The sequence below is a fragment of the Sceloporus undulatus genome, chromosome 3 (assembly GCF_019175285.1).
Source record: "Sceloporus undulatus isolate JIND9_A2432 ecotype Alabama chromosome 3, SceUnd_v1.1, whole genome shotgun sequence".
In the NCBI taxonomy this organism is placed as follows: Eukaryota; Metazoa; Chordata; class Lepidosauria; order Squamata; family Phrynosomatidae; genus Sceloporus; species Sceloporus undulatus.
The window spans coordinates 169,137,957-169,153,275 of NC_056524.1; the positions used below are offsets into that span (position 1 = coordinate 169,137,957).

A 15,319-nucleotide genomic window follows, 5' to 3' on the forward strand; every position below is an offset into this window, starting at 1 on the left:
GTGTATGTGCTTGGTCTATCTGTGTGTGTCATGTGTGTATGTTGAAAATATAACTGTGATGCCTATTTGCATATTTAGTATGGGATGTTCAACTTTGTCCTCCCTATATGAATGCTGTGTGTTCTATAAAAATGGCACATTTCAGACAAATATGATTTGAGATTGGGAAGTCGTGTTCGGAAATGAGGTATGTTTTTCCCCTAATATATGCTTGTTCAGCTATGTATATATAAAACTTATTGGAATATTTTAAACTCACGGGTTTGGGGGAACCGGTTGCTGTGGCGAAAGCGCAGGGGGCAGAAAGCCCTCATGTGCCCATTCAGTGTTTCTTGTACAAATGCAAGTGGCCCTTTAAACTAGCTACCCTGTTCTCTTCAGTGAGTCAGGGAATTCCGGGGCAGTCAGAGGAAATCCCTGTTTACGATGGGAATCCCCATTCCATAGCAGAGAATAGGCCCCTCCACATGAGACTTGCTCCATGTGTCATTGGACCGCCCAGAGCTCGGATCAGCTGGTGTGTTCACTGTCAGGATTCTTGATGCACTTTGGGCATAAGTGACATATTGTAGTGGGTGTTTGCCTGCGACTGTGGCGTAAACAGTCGTGTAGCGTAGCGAAGCGGTGGTGTACTACTATGAGCTTAGCTGGGGCACCACTTTTATGTCCTAGGTCCTCGGTGGAAATTGGTACGTGTGTTGTTTTGTGGTAAGTCGTACTTGGCATTATTTGCTGGCCATACGCGCGCAATTGTTTAATAAAGGGATATATCATTAGGTAGAACAGTAACATAGGAGGATAACTATTTATAAAAAAAATAAATGTGTTCTTTAAATATTATGGTTAGATTTAGAGAAAATTAAAATACTTTTATTCCCTAAACATGGTGGGAATAAACTGCCAACTTAGAATCATAGAATCGTAGAGTTGGAAGAGACCACTCTTGTAGTAAATAATAGGAGAACTTACTTATGAGTAGCATTCTCACGATTGCATTGAATGTGTTACGGCTGAATTTGCATGAGAATCGTGCGGTGCATGGTGTAATTTTTTTAATGGAACCAGCCATGACCCAACCATGTTGCCTTCCTAGTTGTGAGCATTGTAAGTTCTTGCTCTTGAATCTTGGATACCTGATTGATTTTTATATAGTGTGAATAATGTAACTCCTTTAGAACTGAATTTTTTGAAACTAGTGTTCCTGCTTTGCAACAATGTTATAGATGAACAAATGCCAATTTAGAATATGGGTCTACTCTGCTGGTTAACATCTTACAAGAAATGATGTTGAAGGAGGAGGTAGTGAGCAGCTAACACTTGAAACCCCATTTGGCCACCATTTAATAGGAATGTCTTGCAAGTTTCTCAGTCAGCTCCACACTTGCTCTTACTTTGTTTCTTGCTCATTTCTTGGGTTGTGCTGTTTGTGCCTTGGCATGATGGAAGAAGTTTGTAAATGGCAGAAATAGCTGAAGGCTGTTGAAATAGCATCTAGTTTTAAGTGATATAATAACTTGCTGGGTGCCATTAAGTCTTGTATGTTGTAAAAGTCCAAAATTATGTTTATGGCGCCACCACAGTGTAGAATTAATGCAGTATGACATTGCTTTAACTGTCATGGTTCCATCCTATGGAATCCTTGGATTTGTAGCGTGTGTGCCAAAACTCTTTGATGAAAAAGCTAACAACTCACAAAACTACGAATCCAAGAATTCCATGTCATTGAGCGATGGCATTTAAAATAGTGGTCAAACTGCATTATTTCTGCATTATAGATAAAGCCCCCATTACTAGTACCTTTTCACTGAGCCATGGGTTCATTTTTTTATAACTTAGCCACATAAGACAGGCCAAATTAAAGCTGCTTTGGGGTCACTTTGGAGGTATGCCGTTTTAAATGTGCATGCATCCTAAGAGTCCAGAAGCCACGCCAAAGCACGATCTAGTCCTAAGAACTGGACACAGCTTTGGCGCAGCTCCCAAACTCTTAGGACGCATGCATCATTTAAACAGCATACCTCCAAGTGGCCCAAAGCAGTTTTATTTTGGCAGTCTGTATGGGGGCCTTAGTTTTCTTTGCTCTTTTGTTTTGGCCACACAATAAGTATGATTATCCCCCCCTGTTTTTTATGATCACCCCCCCCTGTTTGTTTTTTTTTAACTGTACAGAAATAAAATGGTGGAGTCTTCCTGGTGCTCATGCTGTTTATCTGCATGTTTGGTTTTGTGCTGAGGTTTGGAAAGCACCACACTTTCGTGTCAAGAAAATGGATTTGTGTCTCCTTCTGTGGACTGGGACAATCTGGAAAATCTGCATCTCCCCACTGCAGGATGTGAGGGCAAGGTGCCAACGTCTGTAGACCATAACCTGGACCTAACTTGGAAAGTTTACGTTTATGGCAAATGAATATGAGATATGCCTGAAGTCATCTGTAACTGAGTGGGGGTAGGGTTGATGACTCTGCGGCAACACTAGAGAATGTTACTCAGAACACGGATTTTGCACGGGGTGGAAATGGCACTTGAAGTTTTCTATGCAACTCATTGGGGTGCCATTTACTTAGCCAGGAAAAGATCCTGAAACACCTTGGGTATTTATTAGTTATTTTTTTTTAGAAGTTTACTGGATTTTCAGGTTAGCCCTACAGACTCGTCTTGCATTTTTCAATTGTACCACCCCCCCCGATGCTCAAAACCTTTGGCCCTTAAATGTCATTTGGATTTTTAAACTCCCAGAGGTTTCCCATCAGCCAAGGTGAATGCACATGGGGTCCAGAAGAAGTGACACCCCAGATATTTAGAAGATCAAGGCTGCAGCACACAGTACAGGAGTAGTTCCTCCCATTGCAATATGTGATCCAGATGAACTAGATTAGCTGTGGGAGATCATGGAGGAAAAATCTGAGATTGGATTTTGCCTAGGCTCTTTGTTTGAGGAGGTTTTTGCTGAAAGAATCGTTGAGGAGATCTTGCACCTTCCTGTGGCCCAGGGACAGTTGCTTTTGTAGAACCAATAGGTCGCCCGTAACTTTACGGTCGTTGTGGGCGACATGACTGGAGTGACCAAGTCTTCCAGAGAATGAGAAGACAGACTCCAGCAGGTGTTTGGCTTAGGAGCAAGGTCAGCCCATTTAAACCTTGAAGGGATTTGTGTTTCTGGGAAGGCAGATAATTTGTGTTTTGGCCTGCAGATGTGTTTACACTTGATTTGGGACTGATTAACGAGACTAAGGAATGGTTTAGAAAAAATAATCTGAATGGTTTTTTTCTTTCATGCAGGAGAAAAGTGAGTCAATGGTTGAATTCTGAATAGAAATTAATCTCGGTTCTGTGGACACATTAATGTTGTGTTGGATTTAGACAAAGGGGCACAACCTAAACTTACTATTGACTCATTTACTTGTTACGTAGAATTAAGGCCATCTTTGCAGTCCTTCCCCACACAATACCTTACCCCAAGTCTGAACCTCCTAGGCTCAACGCAGAATGATAAGTGATTCTGCTTGAGTGTTTGGAAGACCATTTGCGATTCCTGGGAGTGTCCGCGGGCGGGGGGGCTAAACTGTGCTGTTAGGAGGAAAAATGCATTGGCAGTGTGCATGGAATATTTGAAAAGTGTAGGAAAAATACATTTCATACCATTTTTTTAAAAAGTGCACAAGAACACACATAGACACAACCATGTTCCCCGGTGGGTGTGTGTGTGTGATGTGTGTGTGTGTGTGTATGTACAGCTTCTCCAGAAATAGAACTGGAAGGCGGGAGAAGGAAGGTTTTAAGGAATCAAAACAGATTGGACCATCTTTAAGCCAGAGGACTGTCAAATCAAGTTGACATGTTCTTGGGTGGGGCTTCAGTGGGACATGCATAAGCATTGCTGTGTTCACAAATACAATTGAGGACAAATTTGAATACTCTTTACAATGAACACGCTCGTTCCATTTGAAAATACATATTGAAGGTAAAAAGCATTATGTCCTACACACATTTGTTTCTAAAAGTTTAGAAGTGCCCATCTTAAGATGTCATCACAGTGTTTTGGGTCCTCATCTACCTCACCCAGATCCCCCTTACCGCGTGTTCATTTTTTAAAAGTTTTTTTCGGGGGGGACATGTGGTTTCCTCTCTACAAATAACGAAATGATAAGCAGTGGGTACCATCGGATAAAAACGAAATACCCAGGGTAAGAAATTTTCGTGAGACGAAAAAATCCCCATAGGAATTATTGGTTTCGGGTTACGAATGTTTTTTTTTTCGGGTTACGAAAACTTTTGGGCCTTTTATCTTTCGGCTTTTTTTTTTTTTTCGCACGTAATCCGTGCGCTTGTCCAATTTTCCCCAACTTTGGTGCTTTTTTCGGCTTTTTCTTTTTCCGCAGGAATCGCGGCTTTCATTTCCACCTCGTCCCCATTTTTTCGCGTAACGAAGCGTTTCGGTTCAGAACGGTGCCACGGAACGAATTAAAGTTCGTACCCAGGCACCACGTTCTATCATTAGATTTGATAGATTCTATTGCTTTCCACCTAATTCCAATTCCCGGTTGTGAAAAGCTGTAGGACAGGCCTGGATTGGATATGTGCTAACCTAGTGCCATGGCTACGAGGCTGTCTGAATAAGAATACGTCGGTTACGATACACTCGCATCTATACCAATGGGAACTGGTCTGCGATAACGCCTACGATTCAAGCAATTAGAGGCAGGAATGGAAGGGTTACGGCTATGATTTTATAGCCATCCTTGACATTGGCTGAGCTGGTGGAGTGTATGGAGAGTTTTAGTTCTTACATCTTAAGGGCAATAGGTTTGCAAACCCCTGGGTTTAGAGGATCAAAAAGAGATTTGATTCTTACAAAAGAAAAAAAAATATGTAAGCCCATTGTTTGAGCAAACTTTGAGGCAAGCAATCATGTTTTTTGAGTTGGGAAAGAGGGCGATTAGATTTGTACTCTGTACTTACTAACGACGTACTAATCTTTTTTGTACTAAAAAGTGGAAATCCCAGCAAGAGGAGATCCACATCTGTCCAGCAATAGTGGTAAGCAGGGGTGCTTTGATTTAAATGTGGGTAATAATCGTTTTGTCTAAAATAGTTCAGTGGTTAAATTATTTAAAATACAGTTTAAATCAACTGGTAAGGAAGTTTCTGTTAATCAATCTTCAATACAAGTTTCTCTTGTTTAATAATATAAAAGACATGTCAGAGATAATAGTGTTCATTAAACGCAGATGTAAACTATTCCATTATTCTGCGTTGTTTCACATTAAGTTTCAAATTTTCAACAAAATGGGACACTTAACTTTTATGTCTAACGCCTCTTTCTTTCTTGTTAATAGGCTACTAACTGCATGTCCCTCAAATTCATATTTAATTGACTTTTATCTAATCTTTGCACTTAGAGAGAGGCAAGAACCCAGTAAGAGATAGAAGGAAAAGTTTCCTGTAAGCAGTCACCTAGCAGAATAGAGACCAATCAAATTATCTCCCATTTCCATCAACAGAGTTGACATATTCATAGAAACTAAGTTAGAAGAGTTGTAAGAATTTTATTTAGTATGATATCTCTTATTATGATTCTTGGCTCTTGTTGCAATGCATTGTTTCCAGAAAAAATTGAAATCTGGATTTCATTTTTTAAAAAATCTGTTTTCATTACCCTGATGAATACAAAAGAGACAATAAAAACTGTTGGGCTTGGTACAGAAGTGTATTTTTTAAGAATAGGAATCATTAACCAAGTGTATTTCTCAAAAGTGACTAAGAGTAAGGGTGGGGAGTAGATAATGTATCAGCATATATTATACAGTATAAGGGTACCACCAAGGAGTTTCAGTTTAGCTTTTATTCGTGGATAATCTCGAAGGAATTATGCAACTTCTCTAAGAAGGAACTGATGGATGTGTGGGGCTAAAAGATCAAAATAAAAGTTTTGTGTCAGAAGGTGAATCAGAGGGCCATGAATTCAAATATGAGATAGATATCGAATGCATGGCAATGTTTGCACTGTAGAAATGTTGTAAAGAGGAGTTAACAGTCAGACTTAAGCGAATCTTGTTTTCCAGTTTTTTTTCCACCCGTAAAGTTATTGTCTTATGTTGTTGCTCTGTGTTGTTTTCCTTCATCTGGTTTCCTGATTTAGGGTGACCCGAACAGCAACCGAGCACAGGGGTTTCAGAGCAAGATTTCTTTGCTTCAGAGGGGGGTTTTCATTTCCTCATGAGCAGAAAAAACATGGCAGCCAATAGGTCTCCATAGCCCAGTGAGGGATTTGAACACGGGTCTCCAGGTTTTGTAGTTCCAATGCGCAAACCACTCAAACACCACTCGGGTTCTAAGCGTTGTAATGTTACATACAAATTTAGAATGATCACGTATTGACTGAGAGAGAGAACATAGCTGTAGAGATCTCAGGCACACACATACTCATTCGTAACAGGATCAGAGACCCTGCCAAAGTCATGTACTTTTTCAGTTTCACTTGTTTGCTCAAAACAAGATACAGTGGAGTGCAGAAACCCTTTTTAGAAGGAGAATTAAAGCCCATAAATCCTCCAGAAAGTGTGGCTCTCCTTTTCAAACAGGACACACACTTCCTGCTTTTAAGGCCAACAGAGTAGTTACAAAGTACTTCTCACCACTGAATTCTAGTGGCAGGCAGAAGCAGTGGTGTCTTGGAGTCCATGACAATTTCTGGTCATGGGAAGACACCTGGGCCCATCCAAATTCCTGGGATTTGTGTATAATGTTCATAGAGGCTACATATGTTTTGTTATGGATCCAACCCATGGTAAATTTTCCTTTCACGCTTCCGCATCATAGATTAGGGCAGGCATTGAGTTCACACATTTGTCCTTCCTTGTTTGATCCTTCACTCCTTTTGCATTCTTTTAGCGGTTGGAACTTGTAATGCAAGATCTACTCGGATAATAGGAAGACGAACCCTATATAAAAGGCTTGGACTGTCTGTATGCCTGTACATAAGAGATGAAAGGGTAGGAGCATAAAGGACAAGTTATGTGTGAGGCAAGAGGAGAAGGAAAGCCCAGACAGGTTGTCCAAAACTATACAAGGTAGTTTTAATATATAATTTGAGGTCATGCATATGTTCTTTAGTGTCTTGTTTCCATCACTCGTTAGTTAACATATACAGTTGCTTGATGTAAATAGTACCTGAACTTGAAACTTTTTTTGCCTGATATTAAAACGTGCAATATATGAATTTGTGAAAAACACAGAGTAAAAAGGCCGATGCCCCCCAGATGTGTGTGGACTCACCAGGAATCGAGGCATTTTAGTTTGCATCATCTGAATGGTATCAGATTGAAGAGGCGGGTAACACTATGCACCTGACCTTGAATTCCAACATCTCTCTGACAATATGCTCAGAGCGTAATTGGAAGGAAAGTGATATTGTCCTCAATCTTATATTGGACTGCGTCCAGTATTTGGTGGAGGTTAAGAAGAGGCTGTTGGGTGTCTGCAGAAAGCAAACTGCATCCCAAAACTGTCACTAGGCCACTTTAATATATCTGAGCTTGGGGAAACTGGAATTCAATGTCAGAAGGCACAGGGATCATAGAACAGATGTTCCGATGAGACAGAGCTGATAATAACTGTTATATTAACAAGGAGCCAGAGGCAAACGCACAGAAAAGGTGGACTTGAACCTGCTTTTTCTGAAAGCGGCGCAAACACGCGGTTTCACAGCCGGCTCCCAATGTAGGCCAAAATATCACAGGCTGACCCACGGCATGGCATCAAGCCATGTTGTCGGGGTAATTTTGTTTTGTTACCGGCACCAATCCCCACCATGCATCACACCCATTGCATAACCACCACCTGTGACTTCCAAGTTCCTCCCAAATTCAGCAGAATACCATCCCATTGCATAGTCGGGCCCTTTGTAAATTGGCCACATAGTCCGCGCAGGCGATGCTCCACCGGTGCAGGCAAGAAGAGTGCAAGTGATAATCAGTCAAAGCAAAATTAACAGAGGCCCTATAAAGCACCCTTACTCCCCTCACCCCAATGCCCGCCATTGTCCTGGGTGTTGTGTATAATGTATTACAGCCCATTGGAGTTGTCGCATTTTCACCTTTTGCCTTTGCATAGCCCCGCACTGGCTGTTTATAGCAGACCCAGAATGCACATTTGTCTGAGCTAAAAGCGGGAAGTATTCCGCTTCTTTGTTCCAGTTTTGTGGCTCTGAAGCATGGGCTTCATTTACTTTCAACCCACGTTGGAACATTCATCATATAAATATGCCTGCCTTCAAAGCAGCTAGAAGCTTGGTTTTTTGCCTGTATGCTTCCATCCCCATGTTCCTTAATGAAGTACTTTTGGAACTAATAGGCAGGAAGATGGTATATTACCAAAAAACCAAAACATAGACATGTGGTGAAATAATGTACTTTTTACAAAATTTTTAATGAGTAGAATTTACCTGCTACTTTTGGAATGTTTCTTTAGAATTCCTAAAAAAATCATAGAGTTGGAAGAGACGCATACGGACCATCCAGTCAATCCCCCCTTGCCTGCAGAATTCAAGGACCCCCAACGATGGCCATCCAGCATCTGTTTAAAAAAAAACCGCTCCAAAGAAGTAGAAACTCCACGGCACTCTGAACACAGTTTCGAAATGTTGGACTGTCAGTAAGTTCTTAATGTTTAAGAAATCTTTTTTCCTTGTAGTTTGAACGCATTGCGATGGGTCCTATTCTTCTGGAGCTTCCAGGGAAAAAATTTGCTCCATATGCAGTTAAATCCCCTTCACAAATTTAAACAGGACTAGCATATCACCGAGTCTTAAAACCATCTCTTTCCGCAGCTAAACATACACAGCTCCCTCATTAACTCCTCATAAGGCATGTTTGTCAGGCCCTTCCTCATTTTGGTTACCCGCCTCTGGAAACACTCCACCTTGATTGTATGGCCCAAACTGGGGTGGATCCAGTGAGGCTTGACCAAAAAAGCAGAATATAATGGCAATATTTATCCCTCCCTTGAGCTAGACACTATACGTCTGTTCATGCAGCCTAAAATATACTGGCAGTTTTAGCTTCGGCAATCACAACTGTTGACTCATGTGTCAATTTGTGGTCTACGAGGACTCCTAGATTCTTTCCACATTACTGTTATCAATCCATGTGGTCCCCCCATCCTATATCTGTGGCATTTATTTTTTTCCTTCTAAGTGTAGTACATGGCCATTTCTCCTGTTGAAATTCATTTTGTTAGTTTTGGCCCAGCTTTCTAATCTATGAAGGTCATTGAGAATTTTGATCTTTCTTCGTTGGGTGTTACTACTCCTAATTTGGATCATCTGCAATTTGATAAGCAGACTCGTCTATTCCTATCATCCAACCATTAAGAAAGAGTGTTAGAATAGCCCTGGGCCCAGGACAGCAACATATGGCAGCCCTGCTGGTCGATTCTTTCCAGATGAAGCGAGCCATTGTTGAGTACGCTTTGAGTTTGGTCAACCAACTTACAAACCATTTAACATTTGCATTGGGTTTAGCCCATATTTTACTACTTGTTTGCAAGATATCAGGGGGGACTTTATAAAAAAAAGGCCTTACTGAATCAAATATATGCTAGATCCCAGATTCCTTCATCTCCAAACGGGTAATTTTATGAAAAATAGAATCAGATTAAGTCTGGCATGACATGGTTTTCGCAGAAACGCCATGTTGCTTTTGTGGTTGCCATTTCCTTTCGAGAATCTTGCAGACTGCCTGTTTAATGGTCTGCTGGTATTGATGAAGTGCAGGCTAACGGCAGGTGGTAAATTTGTTGCCCGCCCTGATTTTAAGAGGGTGACAGACAGTTGTGCCTTCATCCAGGCTGCGGGACTGTCTCCTGTTCTCCAGAAGTCTCAAAGCTTAATTTGCCAATGTGCTCTGAGATAGACTTCGGCAGTTCTGTTAATACCCTTGGATGTAAGTCCCAATTTGGACGGGGAAGACTTTAATTTCATTTAGAATACCAGGTATTCCTGTACTGACCGGTCTTTACTATTCTGTGCTGCATTTCCCCTATTGTATCCTCTCTCATTTTCCTTAGGTTGAGCACGCTTTTCTTGTGTGAGAAGACTGAGGCAAAATGTGTGGACTTAAGTTCTCGAGCCTTATTTACTCGTTGCCTGCTGATTAGCATTTCACAACAACAAGCTTACTCCAAAGCTGTGGGCGCGGCTATTTATTCGGTGTCTTCCGTTTTGCGGTAACAAACGAGAGAAGCCCAAAAGAGGCTTTTGGTTGTTTCTTAAACGACAACATGATACAAGAGGGGCCTGGAGCTCAGGCTGGCAACTGAGCTTTACATAGCACTATAATGCCGTCCAATACATCTCCCCCAGAGCGCCCCTTTCCTATCTCCCTATCCTCCCTAGAAGGAGCAGATATGCGATAGTCCATAGCATAAAATACCTTCACTAACCATAGGAGATTTAGAATGTTTTTAAAATTGTAAATGTTAAAATTAATAGAAAAAAGAAAAAATAAAATGTCAAAAACAATAATTGAAAATTAAAAGAATCAAAACCATTACAGACTGAGTCTCATCTTTGCAAAATGCGGTTTGTGGGGTGGTACACAAAAGTAGTATTTAGGTTTGGATTTTATGTTTTAGTGTTCTCGATTTTGGATATTTTGTTGTGTTGCGCGTATGTCATTTTTGAGTAGATGGAAAACCCGAAGGCGAACCCTAATCATTAAGGTGGTTTTCTTGGGCAAGATTTGTTCCAGGAGGAGGTTTGCAGCTGTTGCTGCCGCGGAAGTTGAGGAGAGGGTGACCTTGCCCAGGCACCCAGTGGGTTTACAGGGCCCAAGGGCCTCCCGCGCAGTGTGGAGTACATCCTGCTGAGCGGGCGACCACGCGCACGGAACACCGTGAGCCAGCCGCGGACCCACAAACAACCAATTCTAACTTCACCATTGGGTCCACCACAGCGGGGGGGAGCCCCAAATCAGGTCCCCTGCTGTTCAACTGTGTAGAAACGGAAGCATCCATGCCACCAACGGAAAAAAAACAAAAAAGAAACATTGCGGCGCAAATCCACGGACACTAAAAAAACAGCGAACATATCTCAGAACAGGGGGTCCAGGACCAAGGAGGACCGGGGAACCCCCACCCGAGGTGTGGTGTAACACCCATCCCATCGAGCTCTCTACTCAACTCCGGCAACCAAAGGGCAAGTATAATTCTTTGACGTCCCCATGGAGCACCGCACCATTACCCTTCGGCCTCGTGCTGCTATTCGAGGCATGCCACTGAACGAGGGGTTTCATTAACAACCAACCCGAGTCCAGCCACCAGAGCCAGCATCACCGCTTCCATTAACTCTAGATTTGCGCTGAAGCCTTTCCTCTGCACCGCCAGTAACGCCACCTGGGGACCGCCTCACCCAAGCATCAGCCCCAGGAGCAACTCCATCAAACGGGACCGCTCACCACCGGCTTAGATAGCCCCTCCATACCACAAGTATAGCAAGTTCAGGGCCACTCGCGAGGGTCCCCATCGCGCGGGGCGGGCCTTTCCTGGTTTGGTGGGACTCAACCCCAGCTTTGCTCTCCACTGTTCGGGACCCAAAGAGGGGATAAAAGCCGCATCCCATGCCTTCCTTCTCTTCTTTTCCCACGGTCGCGTTCCTCTGCCTCGTCGGGCAAACAAAAACTCGCGAAGCAAAAACGAACTCGCCTACCCAACGGCCCGTGACAGACACGGACGTGACGCCCCATTTCCGAATCCACAAGGCCCCTCTGACGCCCGCTCGCTGAGACAAAGGAGTCCATGAGGGGCCATGGCCTCATCTGAAAGACTTTAGAAGTGGATGACACAAGCGAGAAACCGCAATCCAATTCCGAGCAGGGAGGGATACTTGGCAAAGCGAGTACAAACTGTTCCACGAGAACGCACTCCGTCACCATCGCCTTGGGTACTGAGCAACTGCCAGCTTAAGCCGAAAAGCCATGTCATTGGGCTCTTAACGCGCTGGCCCCCAGGGTCCGTAGGTGTAAGCCCCTACCACCGTTTGCCACTAATTAACGGCACTCCCGTAAGCGGCACCGGTAGAGTCTCCTCGGAGTTGTTGATGAGATGGGTGGTAACAATCACCTCTTTAAACCTTCTCCATAACTTTTCGGCCGTTCCTTGGTAGAAAGGGTGTCTGACACGCCTCGCCATGCGCTGGGCCAGTCAGACAAGGGGCGAGGATTAGGGCCCATTGTTACCCCGAGAGGCCAGCGAGCATGCCGGACGGCGAGCTACGCTGCTCAAAAGTGTTCAAGAAAGCCTCCACAGCATCTTGTGGGGCCGCCGATTTCATTCAGCTTTCCAGTGGGTTCACACCCACCGTCCACAATGGCCGCAACTTTGCCGCTGTCCCCGCTGTACCCGGGGGTTCGCTCAGCAACTCAGTCAGCACCATGGCCAAAGAAACCCCGGATCCCTGTAGCGACGTTGTTTACGCCACATAGAGTTTGATTCCACAAACTTGTAACATGGTGCTGCCGACACCTGCTTGCAATTAACTGCTTTTGCTGTTCCATGAACCATGCAAATAGCTGTTCCTGATATTTGGTGGGAGGAGGCCCCACGGCCAGTATTGTGGGTGGTGCCCGCATTCTCCACCAATGTGGGAGGGGGTGTGTTGCGTCCCTGAGGACATCTCGTAGCCCACAACATGTCTCTCCTGGGTAAGTTATCAAATTCCCCAAAAGAAAAATGGATGTACACAATAGTCAGCTGAGGATGCTTTAAAACTTTACATTAAACACAACTTAATAAACTTGGAACACAACAACGGCCCAACTTCTCAGGCCGCGGTTACTTCACAACGCAGTCCTTTCTTCCCCCAATCTCTATTGCGTTCAGATCGATCAAGGGGATGGCTGTCTCCACAACGCGGGCCTCCCATGAGACTAATCTCTAACGGGCTCCTGCCGTGTCAGCCTTCTCTTGCAACTCTGCTGCCCGGGCCTGTTGCTCCGGCAACTGCATCACCGCTGGGGTCCCACCATTTCACACCGCTATTGAGACTGGTGCTTGCCTCCGCCAGCTCCCTCAGGGGATGACCGGAAAGTCCTGTCCCCTTTGGGAGCCGGGCAAGCACTAACCTCTGTACGAGGCCCAACTCTAAATTAACAAACTATGGTCTGACCCTGCCAGGGTTAGGAAGGCAGCCCCCCATCCTGGGCCTGCTGACCAATGCTCACTTCTCACCTGCTACAAACAACAGCCGCCTTTGGCTTCGCACGTCCCAGTATTCCCGGGTTCCCGGCCCCAATCCTGCTCCCCATGCCCCCACCAACCTGTCCCTCAACCTTTATCCCGCCCCCAGCTGGGTGGGGACTCTCGCCGTGCCCATTCCTTCGGGCGGCAGCTGGGTGGCGCTACGAAGCTATCCCCCGATCTGCCTGCCTGGTCTTGGATCACTTCGTCCCGTCTCAACTCTCCCGGCATGCCTGTCCGCCACCATGGTCTACAGAGTATATTGTATGTATAGATAATTTAAATGAATATGTATAAAACATATATATATCATAGATAAATGTGATAATCTTGGAAGATGGGATACCCAAATAAAATCTATTTAGTGTTTGTATAATACACCTTCACACATATTAGCCCCGGAAGAAGAATTATATACTTATTATGATTATTATATTAGTAGATGCATGGAAACAAAGTTTGTGGAACACGGAACCGGACCATAAAGCAAAAGGTGTCTGGTGTCCTCAGCCAAACCCATGGGACAGTTACTGAAGATTTGGAATAGTTCAGATTTTGGAAATTCTGGGATAAAGGGATAGCACAACACTGTATATGTTTGAACGCACTAGAATTAACAATCTTTGGAAAGCAAACGCGAAGCATCACGTTGCAAGCTTCCTTATTTCCTGAAATACAAATATTTTGTACGGTTTTGAATGGCATTAGGCACAGTTATGATAAACAGTTGGCACCTCAGGTATCTATGGCTGTGGCCTAACCAGCCTGCGATTTAAGCATCACACGATGGCAAAAAGCCTGCATTGTCCCAATGGAAGCCTGTATTTGTGGCGTGCCACAATTAGGGACAATCTCTGTTGTCTGTGACAACGTTGCACAAGGCGGCACCTCCATAAGTTCTGTTGTCTCAGTGTGGTGTGGGACTCTATCACTCGCACACGCCACTACAGAACAATAGAGGTGGTTCCTGAGGTGGCTGCCGCCCAGCAAGTCTAACAAAAACAACATGTTGTAAAACATGGGATGATCTTATACACTTTCCAGTATACTATAAACATAAGCCAGCACAATTTTGAAGCATCCCACATGTGCAACCAATTTTGCCATGAGTTCTAGGAAGTTGAGTTTACTTATTGCTTGAAGGTTGATTAGCTTCCTGTTCACCAGAGAAACAACTACAGGGCTTTATCGGTTGGGCAAAGACCCAGTTTACGCTTCTGGGTTCAGTTTTGGGATCTAGGATGCTCCCAGATGTTATCATAGCTAAATCACCACTGATCTAGGTGGGATGGCTGCTCCCGGATGCCAGTCCCGGGTCGAACTCTTGCCAGACCATCACTTTTTTCAAAGCCATGGAGCTTTCTGACTTTACAAAAATTGGCTGGCTGAGCAAGGCTCAATCTGGGCTTGCATCGCGGTGGGGGATCTCACCTGGATCGGTGGCAATTGAGCATTATGATAACATCTGGGGGCATCCTAGATCCAGAATTGAAGCCAGAAAAAGGTAAGACACGCTTATTTGCCCAAGCAATCAGCTTCTAGCTTAGTGCCCAAGAGACTCAACCCAAAAGTGTGGGTTGTGGCTTTATTATTATGGCAATATGCAAAGAAGGAGGTGGGTAATAAAAATCAATCAGACATAGACTTCGTGCAGGAACTCCTTGGGACTAGCACTACAATAAAAAACCTGCTTATTCCATGGCAAGAGCTTTCCATTTTTTTGGTTGTCTAGTTTTCCATTGCAATATGGCTGCGAGTATGGTTTTTGACATAATACTTCTTTGGAATTGGGGGAGAGGGGTTGATATACTGAACTTTATTGTTTTGAAAGCACAAATTTTAACTCATGTGATCTGATGAATTTTTAATGCATATTGTCCATTGTACATGCTCACATGAAAATATTCTTGGTTAAGTATATTTGGCAGCGTCAACAATTGAAAAAGAATGGTAGTACGTATTGTAGAAACCATTTATGATGTGACCCAGTTTTCTAGTGACCCTTGGTTTTAAACAACCATGTTGCTTCCTGCTTTGTAGTTTGGGCTGAAACTATGTAGGTTGGGAGTCAGTAAATTATTACTGG

The 15,319-nt window shown here is 43.8% G+C and overlaps 1 protein-coding gene across 3 annotated transcripts in view; it reads left to right on the top strand.

The window, feature by feature from the left end:
• Positions 1–15,319, top strand: part of TET1 (tet methylcytosine dioxygenase 1) — a 646,721-nt gene that overhangs the window by 575,622 nt on the left and 55,780 nt on the right. The window lies entirely within an intron of this gene.